The following is an 11,179-nucleotide window of genomic DNA, read 5'->3' on the forward strand; positions in this document are numbered from 1 at the left end:
AGATTTAAACCCAAATCTTAATCATTCTACTCTTCTTCTTCTTGATCAGAGCTCAGGTTAGAAGTATTTGAAAAGAAAACAATTTGTGTGAATCAAATTACTCATGGAAATTAAAAACCCATGCAAAATAAGACATATAGCAGATGCATTGAGATAATAGTCCATCTGGTTATTTGGAAACATGAATTGTAATTATAACTTCCATAAATAAAACCCTGAAAGTCTAGTATCTGAGAAATACAGGGATAGAAAATATTTTATGAGATATTCTAACCCATTATTTGTCTTAACCCAAGGATGACTAGACAACAATCTTGAAAGTCATTTGAATTTCTGGGTTCTTTTTTCAACAAGTATTTACTTGTTAGTATTATGAACAGTTTAAAGAATTTTAAGATACAGTTCTTATCTTCCTGGAACCTACTGTTAGAAAAACTGGTCATTCACATTACACATTAGATGACCGTATGTAACAACATAGGGCAATTCTATTTAGTTAAGTATCACAATGAATACTACAGACAACATACCCTTGCAATCCCTTTGCTAGATGTATTCAAATAGGGGTAGAGGAATGTGGACCAGTTATGAGAAGTTTGTGAAGGAAGTGAGCTTGAGCTAGGACCTGAATGTTGGGTAAGATTAAGAGAGTGGCGAAGTGGGCATAATAAGTGGGAGGTAGGATCAGCTTGGTATGTTCTGGAGAGAGTGAGGAGACAGCTGTGGCTGGAACAAAGGAGTGTAGAAGGTACTCTTAGGCTTAGGAGTTTGGAGTAGACCTTAAAACAGCATGGAATCATGGAAGGCTTTAAGGAGATATTGAAGTGTTTTAGGATGATAATAGCAAAGATATGGAGAAAAGATTGAAAAGGGACAACCTCAAGTTAGGAGAATGGTTAAGGGGCTAGAACACAAATTCTGGTATGGTGCAGGAGATGTGAAATAGGATGAATTGTTTCTGCCTCCTAAAGGTTTGTCAGTCAAGCCGACTGATGTCAGGGCTATTTCCTGGGAAGATAAGGTGGAGCCACAACAAACTGTGTCAGGAAAGATAAGATCCATAACTCAAAATTCAAGAGGGCAGATCTATTCTTCAGGTTATAGGGGCAAGCATGGGGCTGAGAACTAGAGATGAAGCCAAAAGGAGTTGGGTAAAGGCAAGATCTGACCAGGAGGTGAGGAGATAGTATGGGGCAAAGTGAGAAGGTTGTGAGAAGGTGAGAGTTTTCATGTAGGAAGTCGTCTAAAGCTCTTTGAAGGGGGTGCCAGTACCATGACCGCTAACAGTCATTCTAAGCAGAGAATGAACAGACAACCATCACCATAGCTTATGAAACATTAGTGTATTGCAGTTGACAATAGTCTTGTTGGACATCGACCAGTCACAGTTTTAGGACCTTGTGAAACCTAAATCAGTTCTAGGAGCTTTCTCAGAGTTTTGTTTTTCTCTGAAATGACAGAATATTTTGGATGACCACAGGTTTTGCATGATCCAAGTTCCGAACCTTAGAGAAGGTTGCAAGATGGGAATGAATTCAAGAAACTTGCAAAGCTGACTCAAAAATTTAAAAAATGGAGTAAAATCTAAAATTACAATCATATAATTTTAGATCAGAAAGAGACTTTAGAAATTTTTTATAGTTTTAATTTCTAAATTTTAAATTTAGAAATTAAAAAATTATTTAAATTTAGAAATTTTTATAGTTTTAAGCTGGATTCTCAAAAATAACATTCACTATTGTCCTTTAAAAGTGTTTTTATATCATCAAGAATATTTCTGTATACTTTACAGTATTTAAATTTCTGTCTTTTATAACAATAGATTCGATTCACAGACAAATGTTAACATTTGCACTATCAAGCACTTTATTATAAATCCTACTGCTGTGATCACATTAATTGAGATAAAATAAATAGGGAGATTTAGATGTAGATGATGCTTTTTAAAAAAAAAATCTAAAATCTATTGCCTAAAAATACAAAAACTTGTTTTAAATGATGTCTTGGAGAATTCCAATGAGAAATTTCTAGCCTAGCTAGTAATACCATCTATAGTTGTACTCGACATATAAGTAGGTGTGAAATATTTAAAGTGTAAAATCTCATCTGTTACTGCCAAGGAGAATAGCTGACAGGGCTACATGAAGTCATAAAGAGCCAGTGATGTCAGCCCCAGTTGGGAGACATTTTCAGGAGGCTTTGAAAAGAAATTTTTTACTTAGAATCTGAATACTGACCATGTGCATAGAAGGACAGGGATATTCTGCTATTATATTTTCTGTCTAGCGTGAGAAAATGAACAACTATAAAAATTAGGATGATGAAAAAAAATGATCCATGAAGGATCAGGATATATTTTCTACAGCAAAACCTGGCTAAGCTTTTTGTCGGATCTCTAGAGACAAAGTGACAATAACACCAGGTTCAAAGGAACCAACTGAATGAGTTCATATACATGTACTTATGTTTATAAATTAATAGAATTATAATCTTATTATTTTACTGTCACTTTAATTGAGAGAGGTAGCATTTTTTGCAGGTCTTTTTTCTCTGCTTTCTTCTTCTTTTGTTCTCCTCTCTTGTGATCTGCTGAGTATCTTTAGAGTTATGTGAGAGAGGTTTTATTATAAGCCAAAGACATTGGATTTGTCTTTGTGACAGGTTTTTCTTCACCAAGTTAAGTACCTCCTGGCTCATTTGCCTCATTATTTCTTCTTACTAGTTTGGGCATGAGGAATATTCTTAAAACCATATTACAGAAGCAATCATAGAGATATATTCTGAAATAAAATCATATTTTTCTCTTCATAGAAAAAGACCACAGCAATTATCAATACATCCTAAACAATCTGTTTTCTCTGGAGAATAAATTTTCTGCTCACAAAATAGCTGTACATCCCATCTTGTTCTAATTATAGTTTAAGTCATATAATGAACTGTGAAAAGAATGTTCCATGCCAGTGTACCCTGGCCCCATACTAAACAGCTTTGCAGTAAAGGTTAGTTTATCATTCCTTCTTTAAAATGTGATTCCCATGGTTCCTTTGGAGGTAGCCAACTACAACCTCAATGTTACTAAATCATTCTTTGCTTCCTCTTTCAGCTACTGTGGGTGTCTTCAAATGTGTGTACCACTTTCCAATATAAGTGGCATTCTTTGATTTTTTATAATAAAAATATGGAAGTAAATTTATGAATTGTCTGCTCAGTGTACAAAACAGCATGATACATTTCAATTATGCTGACATCAGTGACTTGCTAGTAAGGTGCAAAGCTGCTGTAAGAAATTTTCTAAAAAAAAAACCCAAAAAACCTAGAGACAAATGACAATGAAAACACGACGATCGAAAACCGATGGGATGCAGCAAAAGCAGTTCTAAGAGGGAAGTTTATAGCTATACAAGCCTACTTCAAGAAACAAGAAACATCTTAAGTAAACAATCTAACCTTACAACTAAAGGAACTAGAGAAAGAAGAACAAACAAAACCCAAAGTTAGCAGAAGGAAAGAAATCATAAAGATCAGAGCAGACATAAATGAAATAGAAACAAAGAAAACAATAGCAAAGATCAATAAAACTAAAAGCTGGTTCTTTGAGAAGATAAAAAAAATTGATAAACCATTAGCCAGACTCATCAAGAAAAAGAGGGAGAATACTCAAATCAATATAATTAGAAATGAAAAAGGAGAAGTAACAACTGACACTGCAGAAATACAAAACATCATGAGAGATTACTACAAGCAACTCTATGCCAATAAAATGGACAACCTGGAAGAACAGGACAAATTCTTAGAAATGCACAACCTGCCAAGACTGAATCAGGAAGAAATAGAAAGTATGAACAGACCAGGCTTCCCTGGTGGCGCAGTGGTTGAGAGTCCACCTGCTAATGCAGGGGACACGGGTTCGTGCCCCGCTCCAGGAGGATCCCACATGCCGCAGAGCGACTGGGCCCGTGAGTCATGGCCGCTGAGCCCGCGCATCTGGAGCCTATGCTCCACAACGGGAGAGGCCACAACAGTGAGGGGTCCACATACTGCAAAAACAAAAACAAACAAAAGAAAATGAACAGACCAGTCACAAGCACTGAAATTGAAACTGTGATTAAAAATCTTCCAACAAACAAAAGCCCAGGACCAGATGGCTTCACAGGAGAATTCTATCAAGCATTTAGAGAAGAGATAACACCAATCCTTCTCAAACTCTTCCAAAATATAGCAGAGGGAGGAACACTCCCAAACTCATTGTACGAGGCCACCATCACCTTGATACCAAAACCAGACAAGGATGTCACAAAGAAAGAAAACTATAGGCCAATATCACTGATGAACATAGATGCAAAAATCCTCAACAAAATGCTAGCAAACAGAATCCAACAGCACATTAAAAAGATCATACAACATGATCAAATGGGGTTTATTCCAGGAATGCAAGGATTCTTCAATATACGCAAATCAATCAACGTGATACACCATATTAACAAATTGAAGGAGAAAAACCATATGATCATCTCAATAGATGCAGAGAAAGCTTTCGACAAAATTCAACACCCATTTATGATAAAAACCCTGCAGAAAGTAGGCATAGAGGGAACATTCCTCAACATAATAAAGGCCATATATGACAAACCCACAGCCAACATCGTCCTCAATGGTGAAAAACTGAAAGCATTTCCACTATAATCAGGAACAAGACAAGGTTGCCTACTCTCACCACTCTTATTCAACATAGTTTTGGAAGTTTTAGCCACAGGAATCAGAGAAGCAAAGGAAATAAAATGAATCCAAATCAAAAAAGAAGTAAAGCTGTCACTGTTTGCAGATGACATGATACTATACATAGAGAATCCTAAAGATGTTACCAGAAAACTACTAGAGCTAATCAATGAATGCACTCTGGCATTCCTATACACTAATGATGAAAAATCTGAAAGTGAAATCAAGAAAACATTCCCATTTACCATTGCAACAAAAGAATAAAATATCTAGGAATAAACCTACCTAAGGAGACAAAAGGCCTGTATACAGAAAATTATAAGACACTGATGAAAGAAATTAAAGATGATACAAATAGATGGAGAGATATACCATGTTCTTGGATTGGAAGAATCAACATTGTGAAAATGACTCTACTACCCAAAGCAATCTACAGATTCAATGCAATCCCTATCAAACTACCACTGGCATTTTTCACAGAACTAGAACAAAGAATTTCACAATTTGTGTGGAAACACAAAAGACCCCGAATTGCCAAAGCAATCTTGAGAAAGAAAACCCGAGCTGGAGGAATCAGGCTTCCTGACTTCAGACTATACTACAAAGCTACAGTAATCAAGACAGTATGGTACTGGCACAAAAACAGAAAGATAGATCAAGGGAACAGGATAGAAAGCCCAGAGATAAACCCACGCACATATGGTCACCTTATCTTTGATAAAGGAGGCAGGAATGTACAGTGGAGAAGGGACAGCCTCTTCAATAATTGGTGCTGGGAAAACTGGACAGGTACATGTAAAAGTATGAGATTAGGTCACTCCCTAACACCATACACAAAAATAAGCTCAAAATGGATTAAAGACCTAAATATAAGGCCAGAAACTATCAAACTCTTAGAGGAAAACATAGGCAGAACACTCTATGACATAAATCACAGCAAGATCCTTTTTGACACACCTCCTAGAGAAATGGAAATAAAAACAAAAATAAACAAATGGGACGTAAGGAAACTTCAAAGCTTTTGCACAGCAAAGGAAACCATAAACAAGACCAAAAGACAACCCTCAGAATGGGAGAAAATATTTGCAAATGAAGCAACTGACAAAGGATTAATCTCCAAAATTTTTAAGCAGCTTATGCAGCTCAATAACAAAAAAACAAACAACCCAATTCAAAAATGGGCAGAAGACCTAAATAGACATTTCTCCAAAGAAGATATACAGACTGCCAACAAACACATGAAAGAATACTCAACATCATTAATCATTAGAGAAATGCAAATCTAAACTACAATGAGATATCATCTCACACCAGTCAGAATGGCCATCATCAAAAAATCTAAACAATAAATGCTGGAGAGGGTGTGGAGAAAAGGGAACACTCTTGCACTGCTGGTGGGAATGTGAATTGGTACAGCCATTATGGAGAACAGTATGGAGGTTCCTTAAAAAACTACAAACAGGACTACCATGTGACCCAGCAATCCCTCTACTGGGCATATACCCTGAGAAAACTATAATTCAAAAAGAGTCATGTACCAAAATGTTCATTGCAGCTCTATTTACAATAGCCCGGAGATGGAAGCAACCTAAGTGTCCACCATCAGATGAATGGATAAAGAAGATGTGGCACATATATACAATGGAATATTACTCAGCCATAAAAAGAAATGAAATTGAGCTATTTGTAATGAGGTGGATAGACCTAGAGTCTGTCATACAGAGTGAAGTATGTCAGAAAGAGAAAAACAAATACCGTATGCTAACACATATATATGGAATTTAAGAACAAAAAATGTCATGAAGGACCTAGGGGTAAGACAGGAATAAAGACACAGACCTACTAGAGAATGGACTTGAGGATATGGGATGGGGGAAGGATAAGCTGTGACAAAGCGAGAGAGAGGCATGGACATATATACACTACGAAACGTAAGGTAGATAGCTAGTGGGAAGCAGCCGCATAGCACAGGGAGATCAGGTCAGTGCTTTGTGACCGCCTGGAGGGGTGGGATAGGGAGGGTGGGAGGGAGGGAGACGCAAGAGGCAAGAGATATGGGAACATATATATATGTATAACTGATTCACTTTGTTATAAAGCAGAAACTAACACACCATTGTAAAGCAATTATAGTCCAAAAAAGATGTTAAAAAAAAAAAAAAAGAGGGAGAAGACTCAAATCAACAAAATGAGAAATGAAAAAGGAGAAGTTCCAACAGACACCCCAGAAATACAAAGCATCCTAAGAGACTACTACAAGCAACTCTATGCCAATAAAATGGACAACCTGGGAGAAATGGACAAATTCTTAGAAATGCACAAGCTGCCAAGACTGAAGCAGGAAGAAATAGAAAATATGAACAGACCAATCATAAGTAATGAAATTGAAACTGTGATTAAAAATCTTCCAACAAACAAAAGTCCAGGATCAGATGGCTTCACAGGTGAATTCTATCAAATATTTAGAAAAGAGCTAACGCCCATCCTTCTCAAACTCCTAGAAAAAATTGCGGAGGAAGGAACACTCCCAAACTCATTCTATGAGGCCACCACCACCCTGATACCAAAACCAGACAAAGGTACTACAGAAAAAGAAAATTACAGATCACTGTATCTGTATCACTGATGAATATAGATGCAAAAATCGTCAACAAAATACTAGCAAACAGAATTCAACAATACATTAAAAAGATCATACACCATGATCAAGGGGGATTTATCCCAGGGATGCAAGGATTCTTCAATATATGCAACTCAATCAATGTGATACACCATATTAACAAATTGAAGAAGAATAACCATATGATCATCTCAGTAGATGCAGAAAAAACTTTTGACAAAATTCAACACCCATGTATGATAAAAACTTTCCAGAAAGTGGGCATAGAGGGAACCTGCCTCAACATAAGAAGGCCACATATGACAAACCCACAGCAAACATCATTCTCAATGGTGAATAACTGAAAGCATTTCCTCTAAGATCAGGAACAAAACAAGGATGCCCACTCTCACCATTATTATTCAACATAGTTTTGGAAGTCCTAGCCACGGCAATCAGAGAAGAAAAAGAAATAAAAGGAATAAAAATTGGAAAAGAAGAAGTAAAACTGTCACTGTTTGCAGATGACATGATACTATACACAGAGAAACCTAAAGATGCCACCAGAAAACTACTAGAGCTAATCAATGAATTTGGTAAAGTTGCAGGATACAAAATGAATGCACAGAAATCTCTTGCATTCCTATACACTAATGATGAGAAATCTGAAAGAGAATTTAAGGAAACACTCCTATTTACCACTGTAACAAAAAGAATAAAATACCTACGAATAAACCTACCTAGGGAGACAAAAGAGCTGTTGCAGGAAACTATAAGACACTGATGAAAGAAATTTAAGGTGATACGCACAGATGGAGAGATATACCATGTTCTTGGATTGGAAGAGCCAATATTGTGAAAATGAATATACTACCTAAAGCAATCTACAGATTCAATGCAATCCCTATCAAATTACCACTGGCATTTTTTGCAGAACTAGAACAAAAAATCTTAAAATTTGTATGGAAACACAAAAGACCCCAAATAGCCAAAGCAGTCTTGAGGGAAAAAAATGGAACCAGAGGAATCAGACTCCCTGACTTCAGACTATACTACAAAGCTATAGTAATCAAGAGAATATGGTAGTGTCACAAAAACAGAAACATAGGTCAATGGAACAAGATAGAAAGCCCAGAGATAAACCACGCACCCATGGTCAACTAATCTATGACAAAGGAGGCAAAGATATGCAATGGAGAAAAGACAGTCTTCAATAAGTAGTGCTGGGAAATCTGTACAGCTACATGTAAAAGAGTGAAATTAGAACACTCCCTAACACCATACACAAAAATAAACTCCAAATGGATTAGAGACCTAAATGTAAGACCAGACACTATAAAACTCTTAGAGGAATACATAGGAAGAACACTGTTTGACGTAAATCACAGCAAGATCTTTTTTGATCCACCTCCTAGAGTAATGGAAATAAAAACAAAAATAAACAAATGGGACCTAATGAAACGTCAAAGCTTTTGCACAGCAAGGGAAACCATGAACAAGACGAAAAGACAACCCTCAGAATGGGAGAAAATATTTGCAAATGAATCAACAGACAAAGGATTAATCTCCAAAATATATAAACAGCTCATGCAGCTCAATATTAAAAAAACAGACAACCCAATCCAAAAATGGGCAGAAGACCTAAATAGACATTTATGCAAAGAAGACATACAGATGGCCAAGAAGCACATGAAAAGCTGTTCAACATCACTAATTATTAGAGAAATGAAAATCAAAACTACAATGAGGTATCACCTCACACCAGTCAGAATGGGCATCATGAGAAAATGTACAAACTAGAAATTCTGGAGAGGCTGTGGAGAAAAGGGAACCGTCTTGCACTGTTGGTGGGAATGTAAATTGATACAGCCTCTATGGAGGACAGTATGGAGGTTCCTTACTGGGTCATATGGTAATTCTAAAAATAGAATTACCATGTGACCCAGCAATCCCACTACTGGGCATATACCCAGAGAAAACCATAATTCAAAAAGATACATGCATCCCAATGTTCCTTGCAGCACTATTTACAATATAGCCAGGTCATGGAAGCAACCTAAATGCCCACCGACAGAAGAATGGATAAATAAGATGTGGTACATATATACAATAGAATATTACTCAGCCAGAAAAAGGAACGAAATTGTGTCATTTGTTCAGACATGGATGGATCTAGAGACTGTCATACAGAGTGAAGTAAGTCAGAAAGAGAAAAACAAATATCGTATGTTAACACATATGTGTGGAACCTAGAAAAATGGTACAGATGAACCGGTTTGCAGGGCAGAAATTGAGACACTGATGTAGAGAACAAACCTATGGACTTCATGGGGGGAAAGCAGCGGGGTGGTGGTGGTGGTGGTGGCGTGATGAATTGGGCGATTGGGATTGACATGTATACACTGATGTGTATAAAACTGATGACGAATAAGAACCTGCTGTGTAAAAATATAAAATTCAAAAATTGAAAAAAAACAAAATCCTGATCTGGATATGTTTGTATTTATGAATTAGCTAATTTAGGGAAATGGCTCCAAGAAAATCAGGTGAGTAACATGCATGCTCAAGATGACAGAAGTATGTGAATCATTTCTATAAAAGTGGAGCCTGTCCCTCCAGTCTTGCAAATATTCAAGGCTGATTTTTCATGGGATGAAAGACAACATTTGTGCTTCGTTGTTTCAAAGTAAGAGCTGCAGATTGCAATGGCAGGCTTGCTACTACAAGGTTTCCTCATTAGAAATTCTCACTTATTGAAAAATTTAGCTACACACCCAGGCTTGAATTCAACTCCTGGGGGCTGAGCCGCAGGCAATAATTACTCAGGATGAACTCTTATAGGAAATGTCTATGGACCTTTCGGATTTGTAGGAATGAGAAAAGATGACCCAGGCTAAAAATTAGTTGTGAATAAGGGCTATGCAAAGGAAGGTGTCTTCTGGTGAATGAGGGGCATGCAGGGGATATTTGGTCTTCTTGCCTCTGTACTTTATTAAAATTGGTCATTCCACCAATATATGTCAAACCTCTATGAAGAAAATATATTAAGCCTGAAAATTAATCATTCCACCTCTCCAGTCTCCAGCAAGGTGGAATGAACTAATTGACATTGATGGTGCTCACACTTGTCCAGTTGTGAACCCTTGAATTTGTGTGTATACATCTATTATAATGACTGAGATGAGAAAAACTGTTGCCTGAAACACAAACACCAGCAAATGCATAGAAAAAGAGGAAAGGGGAATTTGAAATATTTCTGTACAATCAGAATGAGTGACACTTTATGCTGTGATTATTTTTTTCTAAAACCTTTTTGGTTACAGATGTGAATGTTCTGAAATCCCACACTACATTGACCATCTTTCTTTGCTGTCTAGGAATGCAATAGTTTAGAGTTTATGAGAATTCTGTTTTTGATTTAATGTCATATGGATATTGCTCATAAGAAAATATGATTTTGTATTTTTAAAAAATAAAAAAGTTAATAAATCCTTTGAAAACCAATCAGTGACCAGCAGGTAAATCTAGAAGAGAAGACTGAGTCATCCTTTGGTGAATCTATACAGCATCATATAAAAAAAATTTATCCTTCAGTGGAAATACCCATTAAAATCCCACATGAAGCTATGGTTCAGTAAAAAAATCCCACATGAAGCTATGGTTTCATTATTGGAATTCCACCCCCCACCCGAAGAAGATGAAAATTAGAAAGCAATGGCCTCCTGGGGAAATTCACGTGTGGTAGATAGTTTTTTATTAACTTAAGATATTTTAATAATAGACATCACTAATGGAGTGTTTTCTATGTGCCAGACACAGTGCTAAGTGTTTAACATGCTGTGTACCAGGCTCTGTGCTAAATGC

Source organism: Monodon monoceros, unplaced genomic scaffold (genome assembly GCF_005190385.1).
Source record: "Monodon monoceros isolate NGI ecotype Baffin Bay Population unplaced genomic scaffold, NGI_Narwhal_1 Super_Scaffold_11, whole genome shotgun sequence".
NCBI classification, from domain to species: Eukaryota; Metazoa; Chordata; class Mammalia; order Artiodactyla; family Monodontidae; genus Monodon; species Monodon monoceros.